Source organism: Plectrocnemia conspersa, unplaced genomic scaffold (genome assembly GCF_051122295.1).
Source record: "Plectrocnemia conspersa isolate PC_06_02 unplaced genomic scaffold, ASM5112229v1 ptg000005l, whole genome shotgun sequence".
Lineage (NCBI taxonomy): Eukaryota > Metazoa > Arthropoda > Insecta > Trichoptera > Polycentropodidae > Plectrocnemia > Plectrocnemia conspersa.
Window position 1 is genome coordinate 33,473,931 of NW_028277169.1, and position 19,255 is coordinate 33,493,185.

The 19,255-nt window shown below is 27.9% G+C and overlaps 1 long non-coding RNA gene across 1 annotated transcript; it reads right to left on the minus strand.

Annotated features, from left to right (window-relative positions):
• Nucleotides 1–212: 212 nt before the first annotated feature.
• Nucleotides 213–1,898, minus strand: LOC148235472 (uncharacterized). Its single transcript, XR_015809587.1, has 4 exons — nt 1,666–1,898; nt 1,451–1,604; nt 1,091–1,366; nt 213–1,022 (listed from the first exon to the last, which is right to left on the minus strand). It is a non-coding gene; the product is annotated as an uncharacterized LOC148235472 (long non-coding RNA).
• Between the last annotated feature and the right edge of the window lie 17,357 nt (nt 1,899–19,255).

The window sequence follows — 19,255 nt, forward strand, 5'->3', positions numbered from 1 at the left end:
TCGTTATAAATTTATTCAATGAATTTAATACATATATTTTGAGAATGTCCCTTACAAATATTTCTTTTCAATACTTACATTGTAATATATATATGTATAGTTCAGTTTCTGACAAATGTAGCATCTCCTTATTTTTGGCTACATGTACTTACCGCTAATGACTGTAAAGATAATTGATGAAATATAAGGATAGTGTAAAACAAATCAAAGAATTGTTCAGTTTTATTTTTTATTTTATCCGCTGATTCTACAGTAATTATCAGAAAGTATCAGCAAAGGAAAATGATAATGATAGGACATAAAAAATGCATACATTAATGTGCTGCTCCGTGTGACTTTCCATTAGGCTTATTATTTTTAATTTAACTTAAATTATGCAACCGATTTAAACGTTTTATTTTTAATTTATTTGAAAGTGCTGGGCGACCAGAAGGTACAACCAAGTTGCTCCTGGTTATACCTATCCTTCACCTACTAATGGCCGTCGGTTGAACTTTAATTTTTGCACCAGAATTACGTTTAATTCTATTTTTATGTTACTTTTACAGCAGTTACAAATCAGGATCAAATATCTCCCCCGTTAATGCAATACAATCTTTTTTAAGATAAAAAAAATATCGTCTACATTTAAGTTATTATCAATTGAAATTAATTCTTTATTTCCATTTAATTTAAAATCCCCATCAACAATGGATATGTCACATGGAGCAATATTAATGCTACTAGCTGAAATTTTAGTCAAAAATTCAAAGTCAGTCATGACAATTTATGGCGTGATACCTACAACAGAATTAAACAACTGAAATCCAGCCTGATATTCAGATTGTGTTTGCCCTTTTGTTATTAGAACGCTCCAATGCTGCATGCCGTTAAAATAAAAGTAATTGAATGGAAGTGCTGTCTATGAACACAATATCGTTAGTCAAAGGCAGAGAATGAGCTCTTTTCATCATTGGCGTTACAATAACAAGAGCAAACGGTGATTGATTATATTCGAGTAGTGGTATCTTCTCTTTTAAAATCTGTAATTAATAAATACATAGTAATTGATAGAAACATTACGAACATATTTATTTTCAATATAAATTACCTGGAGACAGTCGTTACGTGGACCCAAAGTATAATCTCTCCATTTTTGCCTTTAATATAGAATAGTATGCATTTTTGGGTTATTAACAATTATCGTATTCTAAAAGTAGTCGAGCTTCGTGATGTCTCATAGCCCCGCAAACCTTTAATCCCATATCAAAATAAGCATAAAACTTATTTTTGATCTCTTCAGATGGAGGCAAACAGGATAACGTCTCTGCGTTTATTATAGGGTGACTATGGTCTCCGATAATTGTATTATTGTTTGATATCCGTCCTTAAAATTTAAACAGAATTCATATCAAATATGTATGTATAAATATGAATTATATATCAAAAGGAAAAAACATATTGCAATTACCTTCAGATATTTATCACGCCTCATTGTGTCATAAGTGACCTTCTTGACAAGAACGTCCAGTTCAGCTTTGCAAAAGAAATTTTTTGATTTACCATGCTTTCTTTACGAAGGGTCAAGTTTCCAGCCTTGGGAATGATGACATACTTTCCTAATGCTACAATAATTATCTATATAACAACTGTTATTTATATTATTAGTTGAATTAGAGTACTTACTGTGAAATATATCGTGTGGGTTTTTTTTTTCATATGTTTACAATTCCAACTTGTTCTGGATAACGCACTGTATTCTTTTATCCAGTGCTCCGCTTCCTCGTTCGTCTTTGAAAAGTTTTAGCGTCAACCTCGACGTAGTTAAAACACTTGTTTATTGAGCAACCCCCGCGTTGTAAATGACACCCACGCGTAAACGACCGTTACAAACAAACGACAGTACACTCGATCGACACTTGGGGGCAGCACCAACGCCGAGCCGTACGTACGCACGCATACAACTACACTTGGTTTTAGTCATATGACAGTCTAAATTTGCTGCCGGGTGAATCCATCCGGCACGTGTGAAACCAGCCTAATAATTTCACGGTTAATTTCAAATTCCATTATTATATCCTCATTCGTAATTGTATGGATAATTTTTAAAGTAAGTCAATATATGTATTTATAAATAATTAAAACACAAATTACTAATTCTGTTTTACATAATTTAGTAATTTACTAGCTCGAAAATACATGAAATGTGTAGAGACTGATATTATTATTTGAGTCGCCGCTTAAAATTTCGATACCCAGGTCGTTTGTTGTCAATCGCTGATTTTAATAGTGCGAGCGAAATAGCGAGCCCTGCTTGCATCTCGCTCTTTTTTTCCGTCTTACTTCATTTTCTAATCTTTTTATTTCATAATAGACACACAATAATAAGTAACAATTATGCACAATTAGAGCACATGATCCCGTTTCATCCCATATCATAAAAATATAAATACCATTTGAAGGAAAAAATCAGTTTAAGAGCAATAATTGACACAGTAAAACTGTCAAGTATAGCGTTATGCACCTCGGTCCTAATACGACACAGAACGTCCATGTTCCGATGAAAATTTTCACAATAAACTTACACTCGTAAATGTAAGATTATTGAGTTATTTGCATAAGTTAAAAATTCAATATTACTAAAATGTGTTTACCATTAATAAATTTAAATTGGCAAAATTAGCTTGAACACAAAGCCAATAAATGCATTCAAAGTTTTGTCGACACATTGTCGACTTACGAGCACAAGGGTTAATAAATATTCAATAAAATAATATTATTAACTACAAAAAACTTTTGATAAAAATGTTAAATACTTAAGTAATTAATATTAAAATTTTAAATATAATAAGAACTAATATTTGAAATATAAATTTAATTTGTTTTCTAAACATGGAAAAAATGAAAAGAAAAACATACAAAAAATTACATAAAATATTACTGAAATAGTGGTATTAATTTTTTTATACCTAGCAAGAATAACAGATTATCAAAAAAATAATATCCTTTAAAGTTTCATAAAAGCTATAACTAGAAAATAAATTTAATAAAATACAAAAAATTCGAATAGTAAATAAAAATAAAATAAAATTGCTGCTAATTTTTAATAAATGTAATTAAGATCAAGGTTTTATATATTTTTATATCAAATATTAAAGATAATTTCTGCAAGTAATCAGCTCTAAAAGCTATTTTTAATTTTCTACAAAAACACAATATTATTTATATCTTTTTTTTAAATATATAACAAAATAAACATTGGTAAAAATAACTAAAACTATTTATGAATTAATTTAAATTCTCATTGATTGATTTTAAATCTCACTTTTATTAACAATAAAAAAATACTTAAAATAAAAAAATAACTAGCTATAGAGCAGTTTTATTATTTTTATTGCATTCAGGAGTTGATATTTTTTTTCTGTTTCAAGAAACTATTTTAACGTTTTTTCTTAATAATAAATTATTATTTCTGTGCAAAATTTTGCAAATTTACGTACAATTTATATAAATATATTGTATATATAAGTTATCGTAGCTTTATCTGCTTATTATAATACAATAATTTCTGAAGATTTACTTAAATCATAGATTTTTTATGTCAGTGTTGACGTGAAGAGAGAAGCAGCTGCCTTTTCGGTCTTCTTAGTCCCTGTAGATGAGCGGTGTTTTACTTGGAACGGATGTGGATGAACTATGTGTCACAAGTTAAGGATATAGGGCGTAATCAGTTCTTGATAAATTGTTGATAGCGAAAGAAAATTTCGAATTTAAGTAATATATTTGCACTTTTGCAGCACTTTTACAGCAACAAGCAATTACGGATATTTAAAAGTGTAATTCAATTTGTGTAGTTTCATCTGTATTTCGCACTTTCTTTGCACTTGTCATTTTGCTATTTCCTCGCAATCTGTTATCGTAAAATATGTATGCACTTTTTAGCATAACAAAGAAATTATAGTAAAGACTGGTGACACTTTGTTTATTGCGCTTTTAACGCGTGATATGCGACAATATTATTCTTACAGTCTTTAATTCTGACCTAATGGTCTAGTCGTTGCACCCACAATATTTTTTTTGATATAATAATCTTTAGAATCTGTTTGTATATACGAACTCCTGTATCTAAATATTTAATGAAATCAAAAAATATAGCAGAGGGTTGATGTACTTGTTTCAACACGTATTTTTGATGTAGAGCTCGATTATGACTTTGATTCATAAAATTGAATAAATCTTTTTGTACAAATAATATGCTTGTATCCAAATTTATTTATTTAGTCTAAAAATATATATAAAAATGTTTTTTAAGCGAGTTTTGAAAAATAACAAACCCTAGATTCATCCTGATATATTCAATTTAACAATGTTTTATTTTAGAAAAATAAATTTTGTATATTTAATTACATAAAAAAATCTACTGAAAATCGGTAAATCCCATTCAGAAGCATTTGGGATATACTTTTATAAATATTTAGATGTATTATTCTCCTATTCCTTAAAATGAAAATTAATTTATAATATTATTTATCCTTTCACAATATAAGGAATATTTTATACATGCTACGGATTTATTTTCTTATATGTCAAATAAATTTAGAAACGTAATTTTGTCGTTGAAGTGCCCCGCATCAAAAACCACAGCATTTCTGTTGTCTTATTAAAAATATTGATCATATTTGAATTTCTGATAAAAAAAATACTAAGAATCCCTGTACATGTTTTCTTCTAAGAAACAATCCTTCGTTATTATAAGAAAATGATATAAAGAGAAGAATATGTTATTTATGTTTGCATAAATAACCTCAATAGATAAACGCTTCCGTTAAATTTCATGGTATTTCAGAAGCCCCGCGATCAAATTGCACGTAATTTAATCGTATGGGTGGTGGTTTTTGACAATATCTTACATGTGTGTGGCTGAACGCCTTGTGTGAATAAATTAAGATTGAATATGCGATAATTAACTGGCGGTATGAAGGCAGCAGCGTTATATGATATATGTTAGTCGTGAAGAAGACTTTAATTACTATTGAGATAAGGTAGCAGTTGAAAATTATGAGGATCTTATATAATGTCCGCGGTAGAAAGGGATCGGTGGTTAAGTATAAGGCAGTTTTGGGGCATAATCAAATGCCTTCAATTAATTAGCGTAGTGTATTTTAATCTATCTATACTGTCGGTGCCATAAAATATAGTGTATACTTAGGTACATTAAGGTATTCTAGTATCTCGATATTTTTTATTACTCGAGTAATGGGATTTCTCATTTTTACTTCTTGATATTCTTTCAATGAAGAGAGAACTGAATGATCGTTGATTTATTATAATAGACGCGAATAATCAAAGGATTAGAACGGATCGATCTACTTTGATTAAAATTTCAAAGGAACTTCGGTCTACCGTATTTTTACCTAAATTTAAAGAAAATAACAGCTCTTGCTACTTTATGTGTTTTATATTTCAAACAGGATAAAAATATAAAACTTATTGATTAATAATAAAACACGATGTAATTTCGCTGACAACTCTGAGGAAAGCCCCCATACATTTTTTTAATCTGCTGTTTTTTCATAAATAATTATTTATTTACTTTGACTACGACTTTGCACTTGCCTTTATTTAATTGATGGTTTATTCAAGTTATATTTCAAGCATTGAGTTCGAGTTATATCTTATTAATATTTAGAGTTTAACTATTTTCACGTTAATTACGTTTATTGATCGTAGACATTAATAGAGTACAGCATATGTTGAACAACTATCCCGTTCGCCAGCCGCTGAAAAGCCAATAAAAATCTCTTAACTAACGAGCTTATTCAGCAATTATAAGAGGCGGCGCAGACCGTGGACCATTCCCGTCACGTAGATTGTTTCTACGTGATAATTTACGTGGCGTCCTTAACGCCGTAACCGTGCTGCTGCGTCGTGTTTACGCCGAAACGGAATCGACGGCCATTACGGACCCCACTGCCGTAATGAAATCTCGACACGACACGACTTTCGGGACGCACTGCAAGCATTAACGTCAATTAAGCGGACCGAAATTAAACATCAAACAATTTTCGGACGGATGAATAATTAAAAGTTTGAGGATCGGACAACGTGATGAATGTCGCCGTTAAAAATAATTATTAACGTGACGAGTTTGGTTGGATTGAGCATGAGATAAAATTTTATCTTACGCGTGTTTTATTTTGCAGACTGCTGAAAATCCAATATTCTGACTAGTCAAAATAGAGCATATTTATATATTCAGACATATGTTTACAAATATATTATTGGGTTTATGTTTAATAATATCATTTATTTAGTAATAAAATAAAACTTGAATTTAGTCATGCATATCGATGGCAATTTATTTAATATTTATATTTTTGTTTGGTAAATTTGAGCTTGCAATAAAAAAAATAGTGTTACTCCACACCGAGCAAGCATATGTTGATATGAGTCTTATTAATTGTTTGTGGATTAAGATTATATTGTTTTAGATAAATCCGCTATTTAAAATTTAAAACTAAATTTTATTTATGAAGCTTATACATAGCTTAAAAACGATTTATTGTTTTCATATTTTGCTTTAGCGTTTGCAATTTAAATGAAATAAAAATATTATAAGTTGTGTTATATTTTTTATTATGTTTATATTGTATAAATATATAAGAAAATAAAATATTTATAAGAGTGAATAATGACTAATAATAGATTGTGGATAATATTATTTTATTTAAATGAAAAGTAAATGAAGATATTTTGTTTTGTTTCAATTATTATAAAATAATCATTGTCTTTTAGGCGAAAAACATATTACACGTAAAAGAATAATTTTGTGAAAACATATTTTTTTCTTAGCAAATCTATCTATAGATTAAAATAACATGATAATATTTTTACTTTTAATTGAAAATATTAATTTAAACTTTTGAGTTAATAGTCAGATATGCTAAGGACGGAATAGTGCAGTCCGTAAAGTCTCAGATTAGTGGCTCTGAGGTTGAGGGTTCGAGCCCCTGAAACGGAACTCAAATTTTATTTATAAAAAATGCACTATAATTAAAAACTGATAATAGCTGCAATGATATTTATTGATTATAAATTAAATTACTCTATAATCATTTATAATAAATAATATTGCTGTTACCGATTTACAGACTTTCAGTCTGGTGGTTAATACTTTTTTAAAAGTATTTAATACGTTGTAACCGACTAGTCTTACTACAAAAATAATATTAAAAAAGTAAATAAATAAATCATCAAAAAGTTAACATTTAATAAATTTAAAATGTGTACAAAATAAAACAAAAAATTCTAAAATAATTATGATTGCCTAAAATATTTTTTTACCATTTATAAATACATTTTTATTAGCATATTTTATTATATTTATATAAATAATACTATTGCAACAATATGCTTTTTACCACATTATTGTTAAAATTACAACGGTAGATATTCCTGCCTTAAATATACGTCTAATAAATATATATTTGGATTGATATACGTTTTAAATCACTTTTAAGGTCGAATCACTCCATGGCGACTCAGTGCTACGGTAAAGCTGAACCAAATCTAGCGAGCGACGTATATATTCTGTTCTAGTACAAAAGGTTGGTAAAACAATTATTTAATCTACGAGTGGTTCATAATAATTTATAAAATAAATTACCCTATTTATAAATATTGTTTATATGTACATATTTATTTAATTGTGTACATATTGTTTGGGGCCATATTATGAACATAATTAATTATTATAAATGGTTTAACAATCTATACCATTAATTCTGAGGACATTTAAACGACCTTTTATATAATATGAAAAATAAATAAACAATAGCAAAGAATAAAAAATACCACAATTGCCTAATAATCGTAGATTTAAAAGACACATTAATTACTCGTAAGCACCAGAAAAAAACTACTCTTGTGCAATAAGTATGGGGGTTACACAATGCGTCTATTCTACATAAAAACCGGTATTGTCATTTACTCCTTTTTCAAGGTGTGAATATATTTCATTGATTGAACAATGAAGCGATGCAATTGACTTACTAATATCTGCATCTGTGATTCACCAGAACTGTTTCGAATCAAGAGTATCAAAGATGTGACATCTGCAGATGATTATGTGATTTGAAAGTAGACGGTTAGAAAATATTCGAAACGGCGTACCTTTAAAAGAGCATCCGTGGCAAATCGAATCAGCGGATCGTTCAAAAGACATTGCTTCTTCACCAGCACTTATTTTACAAAATACAACTCGATACTATGTCTCTGTTTTGAATAATACATAATAAAATGAAACTGTTGGCATCTTTTCCGGTGTCTATTTTGACGGCAAAGAACCCCTTTGGCCTTAAAACCCGAAAACCTAAATTGAAACTTTGATACTAATGCTTTAAAATTAAAATAAATATTATAAAACAATTGTTATTTCATATGTTTTAATGTATGTAATAGATAGATATGTATATATGACTTTGGGTTGTATAATATTTAAATTGTTTCAAAGTATCATAGTAATTAAGGTGACTGAAGCAAATCTAACAATCGAAGTGGAAAGTCTGCTTTCACTGCTCTTAAGATCTATGCTTCTGCATTAGTGGTTGAGCTAAGGGTTAAACTCATGTGTTTTTTAAAATCAGAAGTAAAAAGATGGAGATGGTCAATAATTTTTAAATTTTATCTTACTTGCATAATCATGGAGGACTGCAAAGCGGTTAACGCTCAACAAATATGACTATAAGAATAGCTCATATAAACTTCTACGGCATTATTTGGACAAAGTACAAAGATAACTTTACGCGCTCGGCATCATCTACTGTTGCTGCGTGGTGTATGATAAATCAAGGTAAAAACAATCCATGAGGCCAAGGCTTACCCTGTACTGTAGTGTAAATATAATGATGATTACATTTATATTTTATCAGGATATTGGCTTTTCGGGCAATTGCTTATAAAAGCAGTTTGCCATTCGGGCAGTTAACCCAAACCTGGATTATTGCTGTGTTCATGCACACGGTATTACACCACCCAAAAAGCCATTTCTTACATATTTCTTTCAACATTTTTTTACCCTCTTTTCTTTCAAACATATTTCTCAGCTTTCACCGCCAATAATCGCTGTAAAATAATAATAGTGACCACGTAATTGAAATTTGGTAGTGGCACGTCTCGTTCGCTTGTTATTCGAGGCGCGTGGTGTTAACCCTTAGCCCGGCGTCCAGGTTTCACCCTCCGAATGATTTATCGCGCAAACACCGACACTCGACGAATAAAAGCCCAGAAACCACTAAGCCACTTGTTTATGCCACTCATTGTGTTTCGTGATGCCGGCCTACGTGCCTCCGATACACACGTACCTACACACGACTCGAAGGGTCTCAATGAGTACTGGGAATCGCAAGTCTCACGATGTAGAGACGACTCACTTTCAAAAAGAACGTTCCGAACCTTCCAAAATAATTAAATATTCTACATGTTTTCATGAATGAATATTTTATACATGGCATGACTGCCAGTGAAAATTATAAAGCTCAATATTGCTTGCCTGTTTGTTACAAATATTTAAAAAAAAATATTTAATATTAGTCAAAATCAGATTTTTAAAATTTTTTCGAGTGTATCATTTAAGGCATTATTTATCAAAACAAGTAGAATTGCAAAAATATTTTTTGTTTTTAAATTATCAAAATTCTAATTTCACTATAAAAAAAATTATCTTGATTATTTTAATATTCTGGTATTAAAATGATTTTTTTCGAATAATAAATCATATTAATATTTGTTCTTAATTTTTTTTCTACAAAATGCGTATTTTATAACAAATTTATGTTTCATTAAAAGCATTTTTGAGAGATTTGCTTTAATTATGTTGTCCTATATTTAATAATTTCATTTATTATTAATATAATCTATTTTAAAAAATGTTTAAATTAAAATACCTTATTGGTTAACAGCTTAACTTCCGGGGCGTTTTTGCCAAACTATGCTTGGTGGCGTGGCGATTTTGCGAAATAAAGGTAAACAATTATCTTTTTTAGTAAATTGCTTATAACTTGTAAACCAATTAAGATATTTTATTGAAATTTAATATGTAGCTTTCTTATGATTTTTTGCATAAGTATATTGAGACATACTTTTTAAAAAATCATTAATTAGGGTATATGACGCACTCCGGATTCGGGATTGCCACACAGATAAAACAGAACTTTATTTTTACGGAAAACAGAACTTTGTGGAACAATCTGCAAGAATCTTAAGAATATAAAATTTAGGCCCCTACAGATGAAACTTGGCAGAAAAGGTAAAACGCTTTTACAAAATTGGAAAATAAATAAGACAAGAAATTTCAAAATGACACCTACTTTTCATAACAGCCAGATGATAGACACAGGAAGAAAACAGAGCGACTGGCCTTACAATATATAAGCCTCAATGTATGACTGTAATAAATTTTTGAAATTTGTTGATAGCGACGATCAATACCTAGTTACCAAATAATTAGAAAAACAATGGAATAAACAAAATGGTTGTGGTTTATTTATTTCAATGTGCATTGTTTAATTCGTTCTGTGTCTATCAAAATTTGAATCGTAACAGCAAAATTAAAATAAAGTAAAGCTAAAGGCATAATTCAGTGAAATCTATCGATTCTAAAGACATTTCAACAATTTCTACCACATCTTGTCGTGTCCGTGTTATCGATCCACCAGAAAGGCTTTCGGATAAGCTGAAAAATCATAGGACTATAAAAATAAAAAATTGGAAGAAATTTGTGAGAAGAAAATGTTGTGCTTGTTCTGCATATGGAATAAGGAAAGATACAGCATACACGTGCAGAAGTTGTAAAATTCCTTTTCTTATACGTAGTAAAAAATATCGAAGTAGATAAAAAAAGTGTAAATAATACAAATAAATATAAATAAGGATATAGTGTAATTTAAAAGTGAAATTATTAAAATAAATGTGTCAGTGACAATTATATTATATCAATGAGTGCAAATTATATTATATCATAAATTGATATAAAAAAGTGTTAATAATAAAAATAAAAATAAATAAGTATATAGTGTGGTTTAAAAGTGAAACTATTAAGTGTCAGTGACAGTTGTAAGCAGAAAAAGGACGCCGAAAAAGTTGGTGAGTGCAAATTATATTATACTATAAATAGATATTTTTTGTATAAATCGTTTATACACAAATTTATAAAAGCATTTAAACATACATATTATTGAATTACAAATAACTGGTTTGTAATAATTGCAACTATTATCAATTCACACAAAATTTTAGTAACGAAAAAAACATATTTTTTCAATTATGATTTTTTCCTCAAAGATTCTTTTAAGGGCACTAATATTTTTTTTCAAATATTTAACTTAATAACAGCAATAATTTTTCAAATTATAGCTTTTTACCCTAGTATCTTAATCTGTGAATCATTGCCGTTTTCCAAATGGTAATGAAATATCAAAATAATAAACACCCGGAGTAAATATTCGTAAGTTTATGGACGCCATTTTTTTAAGTTCCTTGTTATCGAATTTATCTTTAAATACTGTAACATTTTCACTTTTAAATTCTGCAAAAAATACACAATTTCAGTTTGAAAATCTTTGTAAATTGATGTATTATCAACCGCGGAGGTTTCAATTTCTTTTGATTGGATTGATTTTATGTTTACCTAACCAAACAGTTTTGACCCTGAAATTTATTTTTATTTAAGGAGTGTAACATAAAATAATATTTTTATATGAAATATTTAATTAGGGTTCATACATTTCATAAAAAAATCACGCTGCCCAAAAAATTTACATTAAAATTGGATAAAACGACTATTTTTACAAAAATTTGAAGTAAAATATAAATTATTTTTTATTTGATATTACATATGTAAAAATCTCAGTATCATATAAAGGCAAACTTAGTGGTATCTTAGTATTTTTTCAATAAAATAAAACGCATGATGCAGGACTCAAGCTTGAGTTCACAGCCACTAAACAATGTTCTTTCAAGACTCGTACACGAGTCCACGGGCGTTAAGTTGTTGATCTTGAATTAAAACTGTGTTTATTATCCCTGACGCATTTTTTAGTTAGCGTATATTAAACGTATATACTTAGAAAAGTTAAAGGCTTATGCCATTGTTTTAAAACATACAATTAGTTAAACCAACTTCACACTGGTGTCATAATATATAATATATAACATCAGCATTAAATATATATATATATATATATATATATATATATATATATATATATATGTAGAAAAAAATAGTAAATAAATATAGTAATGTGTAAGAAGGCAGGCTAAAAAAATGCCATAAATTTTAACAATATTTCTATAAAGCAAATATTAAAATATGCAAAGCATTCTTAAGATATCTCGTTTTATTCAAATTTATATTTTTAAATTATTTTTTATTATCTGTAAATTATTGAAATAAAATATATTTTTTTTAATTAATTTCTCAGTATTCTATTGCATTTGTAGTTACTCTAAGATAATATTTTGCCATTTTTAATCGTATCACAAAATATAATCTAATGTAAAAATATTATTATTTGCTTAATTTTCTTAGTACACAATTCAAAACTTTATTATTACTATAATTTTTTTTCGTTTTATGGGATGAAGTACAAAAAAACTTAAAATATGACAAAATTATTAGGAGAGTAAATTTAAAAAGTAAAATATAAATTTATTTAGTTAAAAACTTACTAGTAACAATAAATAAGTTTTTTCCATAAGAACGTATAGCAAAAATTAAAGTGACGGTAATAAAATCGTATTTTAGAGTTAATTTTGTGAAATATAAAGTCGTTTAATATTAATTAAATCTATTTATTAGAGTAAAAAAATATCTTTTATAACAACATATCTACAAAAACATTCTTATAACCAAAAAATGTTGAATATGTAAATAAAATCCTTTAGACAAAAATTTCTTTTGGTGTAATATTAATCCCAAATTATCACAAATATAATTTTTAGTTGTTTTTAAAACAAAAACTTAATAAACTATTTATGACAGGTTGTGCTAATCTTAAAAATATATACCGAGTAGATCGGAAAAGTAACTTATTTTTTAATTAATATGCATCTCTTGAATTTCTCAAGTATGTATTTCTCAAGCAGGTTTTTGTGGCATTGCTAAAAATAAAAAACTCAAGTTAAAATCTTGCTGCCCCCTAAATAAATGCGTTAAAGCGGATACTATAATGCAGTTATAGCGAATGTAACTTTGACTAGTGATTTCTTAGATTTCCTCTTCGATAGACAGAACGGTAACCTAACATAAGCTAGCGTGGCATAGCACATATCATAACGTAACATAGCTAGTCTAACGCAGTTTAATCTATTTATTTTTTTACAACGTTAACTATAACGTAGAAATAGGTTTTAATTCAATATATATTATTTTTATCACAAAGTATCACATGAACCAATATAATATTTGTGTGTACAGTAATTTTAAAATTATTTAAGTACTCTCATTACTTTTTGAGCATCCCCAATACATTTATACACACATTATTATACTATTGAACTTGGATGCTTCTTCGCCTTAACGGGATTTAAAAGACGAGGGTATAGGAACGACAAACGTTAGGCGAATCATTATTTTGCAACCATCGACCGTGTCTAGTCAGTCTGTCTTCTACGGTCATGTCTTCGTTAAATTCACGTTGTTTCACGTAAATTTACCAATGACCGTAAACCACGGAGAATCTAGACAGCTTTATGATTATGACGATTTTGAACTCTTAAAAAGCGTGCTTGCCGCTGAAAGATTCCAGACGGCGATAAGTTATCGGAATGTATAGACAACGGGTATTTTTTTGCTACAGTAAACGATTATTTACAGACGGTCCTTTATTTATCAAGCTGTTAAAAAAGTTTAACTAAAAGAAAATTATCATAATGTAAACGATAGAAAAAGTTTTTAACAAGTAATAAAAAATTATAGAAATCGTGTAATTTATAAGTTCAATCGACTGATAAAACGTTAATAAGTAATAGAATAATAATAATATTTCGATAATATTATTTAATTAACAATTATTGTTTGTTTATTTTAATTTTTTGTGATGAACTGACCTTATTGAAAATCTGAAAAAAATTGATGGTGTAAAAATATTTTTGAAAAATATTAAAACATGTATAAATAGGACCATGAAAAGAGTAGCTGCTTTCATTTCGACTATTTTATCTGGTTTAACCAAGTTTAAATTTCCAAGAGTTTAACTCAATTTTCCATACGACTCAATACGGCGAGAACAAGCGTATGATAAAAAACATATATATAATCCAGGTATAGCAGACCTTATATTAGTATTGTTATACAATATAATCAAATACACTTGTATTCCAATTTACCAATATTTTCCCTATACTTAACGTCAATCAGATTTTGATCGATGTCACACCAATTGACACATCATTAAAAATGCATCTCTTATCTTATTTGCCCACATAACATAGAACCCCACCCCTATCTCTTATTGGCTTATTCAGCTTTCAGCTTATACTATACGGTACATTCCTAAATCTTGAGCGTCTTTCACGGATCACTGAATAAATAATGCGCCTCTCGCAGGCGCCAAAACTCTAACGTTTTAATTGGGTTGATTTGGATAATTGGATCTAACATCTCTCTGCCCGTGTATAACACACCGTGTTGCAAAACATCACGTGGAGCAATTAAGCCGGGGGCCCTGACAGGTACGTGGCAGCTGCCAAGGCCCCAGGACACGTTCCTGGGGCCCCTGGACCCTTTTCGGATTATTCGATTCGCAAAAAGTAAATCCAAAAGGTCGACCCGCCTATACCCTGTGTTCTTTTTATCTTCATTTTGTGTCTATCTAGTTGATATTGAAATTTATTCTAAATGCGTATCGAAGTTTAGAGCAATTATGAAGTTACTGAGTGTGTGAAAAAATATCGTTATACAAAATAAATAGCGTTTAAGACGTTATGTTAAAGTAAATAAATTGCTTGGAACAAAGATAGATATAGTTTGAAAAGTTAGTTTAAAAATTAAATTGCGTTTTTTACACGAAACTCAATTTAAATAAGAGCTCAAAAATAAACTAATTTGCTCAATACTTCTTTTTTTAAATTGGTAAAATATAAAATTATTAGAGAAAAGATTTTTATAGATTTATTCCTATTTTAGTTAAATTAAAAAATACCAACTTATTACTTTAAGTTAACGACACAGCTGTCATAACTATTTCATTTAGTCTTCTTTTTTCGAAGTCGAATTTTTCCCAAGTTACAAAAATCTTTAAAAAAAATAAAATTTAAATAAACTAAGATAAAACTTACGTTATAATTTTTACAAGTCTATGACAACTCTTGCTCTCAACTCTTTTATATTAAATGTAAGGCGAGCATCAAATATCTTGGTATACATTTAAACTCTATTAAATTTACTAAATTTTTTACGGAAATCAGATTCGAATTTCTTGCTGCCATTGTGGACCTTAAACCCTTATATAACAAGAAAAAATATTTTTTTGCTTTATAAATTGCTGGTATGACCGATTTTAACATACACTTGCTCGGAGTGGAGTAACATTTTTATATTTTTTTAACTGCAGATCAATCAAAATAAAAATTTATTACTTCACAAATATTATGCGCGACTACAAATCTCCCTAATTAGTGACTATGACGAGAGCAAATTTAAATAGAAAAATAAACATTTAGCTGCATAATTTTGATTTTTAGTAACTTGATATCCACAGAAAAGTAATAAGTTATAAATAGTCTTAAGCTTAATAAACTAAGCATTTAACTTGTGGATGTATTTTTATTTTAAGTTTTGAAGGTTTTTTTTATTTCTATAAGTCTTATTTTATATTTTTCAGTTCCTCTTAATAAACAGTTATAATAAAATTACTGTATTTATTTATTTTTCTTTTCTAGAAAAAAATAGAAAAAAAGCTCCCAATAAAGATTAAATTTTTAGTTTTATGGCAATTATAAAAAAATTATTTAAAAAAAACTAAGATTATTTTAGTTTGTATAAATTTATAACTTGTGTTATTTAAATAATATGTATATGCTTGTAGTCGATTTTGTTATTTTTTTATCTCTTTCTGGCGTTGCAATTTTTATAAAAAATCCAAAAATAATCAGGTATTGAATTTATTACCATACGATCTCAAATAAACTGTTAACCTTTATATTTCTATAATTATTTTTGCTATTTTTTATTTAATATTTTTTAATATTGCATTTATAGTAAATAATAATAATGAAAAAATCAGTAATTTTATTAGTTATATTGGTTTGGTTTATTTTACTATTTTTTGTATTAATATGTTTTAATAATTTATTATTCTTTTCTATTATTATATTATCGTAATTTATTTTACATATTTACTATATATTACTCGGCTTTTATAGATATTTTTATCAATATCTTATAAAATATCAATAATTTTTTGCTATGGTAATTTATTTCGTACTCTTTAATTTACTTGTATTATTTTGTATAGAAATAATTTCCAAATTTTAATTTTAAAAAACAGTATATAAAAATAATATTTTTATGTATTATTTACTGAATTATATATGTAAATATATTACAATTATATTACATGTAAATATTTAACTATTTGTGGTACCTCGAAAGAGTGAAAGATCAACCGCCGTACATGTACGGCGACACTTCTCAAAGGGTTATTATAATTTTACATATAGATCTAAAATTTTTTTGAAATATGCATTATAGTTTAACACAGCAAAAGAATACATTTAATACTTTAACTTTTTTACTTATAAAAACAAATTTATGTAGTTATACAAAATGTATTATAAAAAATATTCTGTATTTCGTTAAACAATAGTATTTTTTAAATTTGTAGCAGGACAATGTTATTTAAAAAACTGATAATTCAGTTAATATAAGCAAAAAAATTAGCAGCATAAAGTTATTATTCTTGGAGCAGATTTTTTTTTTGCATTATATAAAAATAGTTAGTATCGTGATAGAAAGGCACAATAAAAAATACATTTTAAAATTTAATCCTATCTATGTTCTTCAAGTGTTTATAATTGTATTTTATTATTAAATAGGATTAAAAGCTAATAAATCAATACATCACAATTAAATAAGAGTTGCTAGTTTTTAACTACTTTTTAGTTAACAAGAAAAAATTAAAAACATTATAAAAGAAATAGTAGTAGAAACATAACATAATTTAGGGAAAAATACAAGAAACATTCACAAAATCAAAAAAAAACTTTTAATTATCTTGCGACTATATATTTTTTACATATAAAAATATCCTCTGTGAGTAATAAAACATGAAATAGATGATGAATAATATAATAAAAAAATATGTCTATGAAATCGAATTTTAAATGGAATATTTAAATTTATATATAATGGATAGATATTATTGTGTATTTCTTGCCGTTTGAAGTAAAATAGTCAATATGGTATTTTTTTATTTTTTTTATATAGACATATTCTTTAAATTCTATACATAGAAATAAGAGCAGTTCTTAATCTATACCATAAAATATAAAATACGCGTGTCTGTCACAAATTTCCTCCACAACAGTAAACAGTAGTAACGTGACATTTTCACGTGTCATTCTAGCTGCCATTTTCATGTCAATTTCGATATTTTCTACTTTCTACTTTAAAGTTATTAATTAAGCTGATGACCAATTACGTACTACTGTAATACAAAAGACTAAAATGTATATATTGCCAAGTATAGAAATTAATCTGTATTAACAGGATGAATAAAATTAATTTTAACTAATATATAAATATTAAACACAAACTGTGAAATTTATATATAAGTTTGAAGGCAATAATATAATATTACTACTATCACAATAATTAAATTTTGATTCAATACAATTTTCCTATGGTACTTTTTATTATTTGATGTTGAGCAAGAGGTTTGCAGTTTCTTTTTTGATATTTGAATTATAATAGTGTAGGTATAGTATAAGTTCATCAATTCAAATCAGCATTGAAAAGCGCATCGAAATATTTAAAAATACCCCTTTAAAAAAGCGAGCTACGAAAACAATAGATCCATTATCAGTCCAGAGTAAATAAAGCGCACTCTAACGTCGGATGCATTCCTCTAGAATCCACTCCACGAAGAACTCTCTAAACAGAGTATGTGCATTGTTTTCAGATCACAACAAAAAACCACCCCCCGATCAATATCTAAAAAAAAAGAGCGAATTATCGAGGGAGTGCGTTTTGTTTTGTTCGTCGCGATATATAACCAAGGGGTAGTATATTTTGTCTTCCTTTGCGGGGTGGTAATTTTTCGGAGTGAAAATAAAGAAACGGGCGCCAGGCACAAAAGCGGGCGCCCCGGGCAACAACAATAAACAATGACATTGCTGCAAACTGGCCGGAAAAAGGCACGAGAAAAAACTCGAATATAATGGTTATGAAATGCAGTTAGAGCCGGCTGGGTTTATCAGATACACTCTATAAATTCCGAGGTCCATTGTTTGGTCAAAAAGTGACCCTGGCGTTTTCTCTCTGTGTGTATATCTGAAAGCGCGACGCGGGAACGTTCGGTTAAAGCGGTTGACCGCCGAGTTAACTCGACGGGTTAAACTCGAATGAGAGCCGCGACGCGAACGCGTCTCTCAGTTAAGCTAAACTATATACAAATACCTACACGTTTTGTCTATTTGAATTATATGTTACGGAAATACATGCATGTGTACCGACATTTAGGTTAAATAATCCCGTAATTATATTTAAAGAGCTTTTAAATTGTTTTAAAATAGAACTACGTAATAAATTTATATCATACATTAAATATCTATAAATCACTTCTTTACTATCATATTAATATATTTACAATTAAAATCATGAACAACGTAGCAAGTGATCATTTGCATTTTTTTCAGATTAGAAGTCACGTATAAAATATAGTGCACATTGTTTTTTAACAGTTATATATGTATTGATACATATCTTAATTCCATATTCTTATATTTTAAAAATGGGCCGCAAAATTTTTAGCAAGTGAACCATTTATACAAAATTTCATGGTAAATGAATCTTTAAAAAATGCTAAGTATGACCACTAAAAATATTTCTGAAGTAGTAGATGATTTAATTAGTTTTTAATTAGTCTAATAGAAACAACCCAAATTATAGTAGAACACTATATTATATTTCAAAGAATCAAAGTAAAATATACAGTTATTTCTCTTACTTGTGAAGTACCCAATTTACCTTAATACACCTTACATAATAAATATAGTC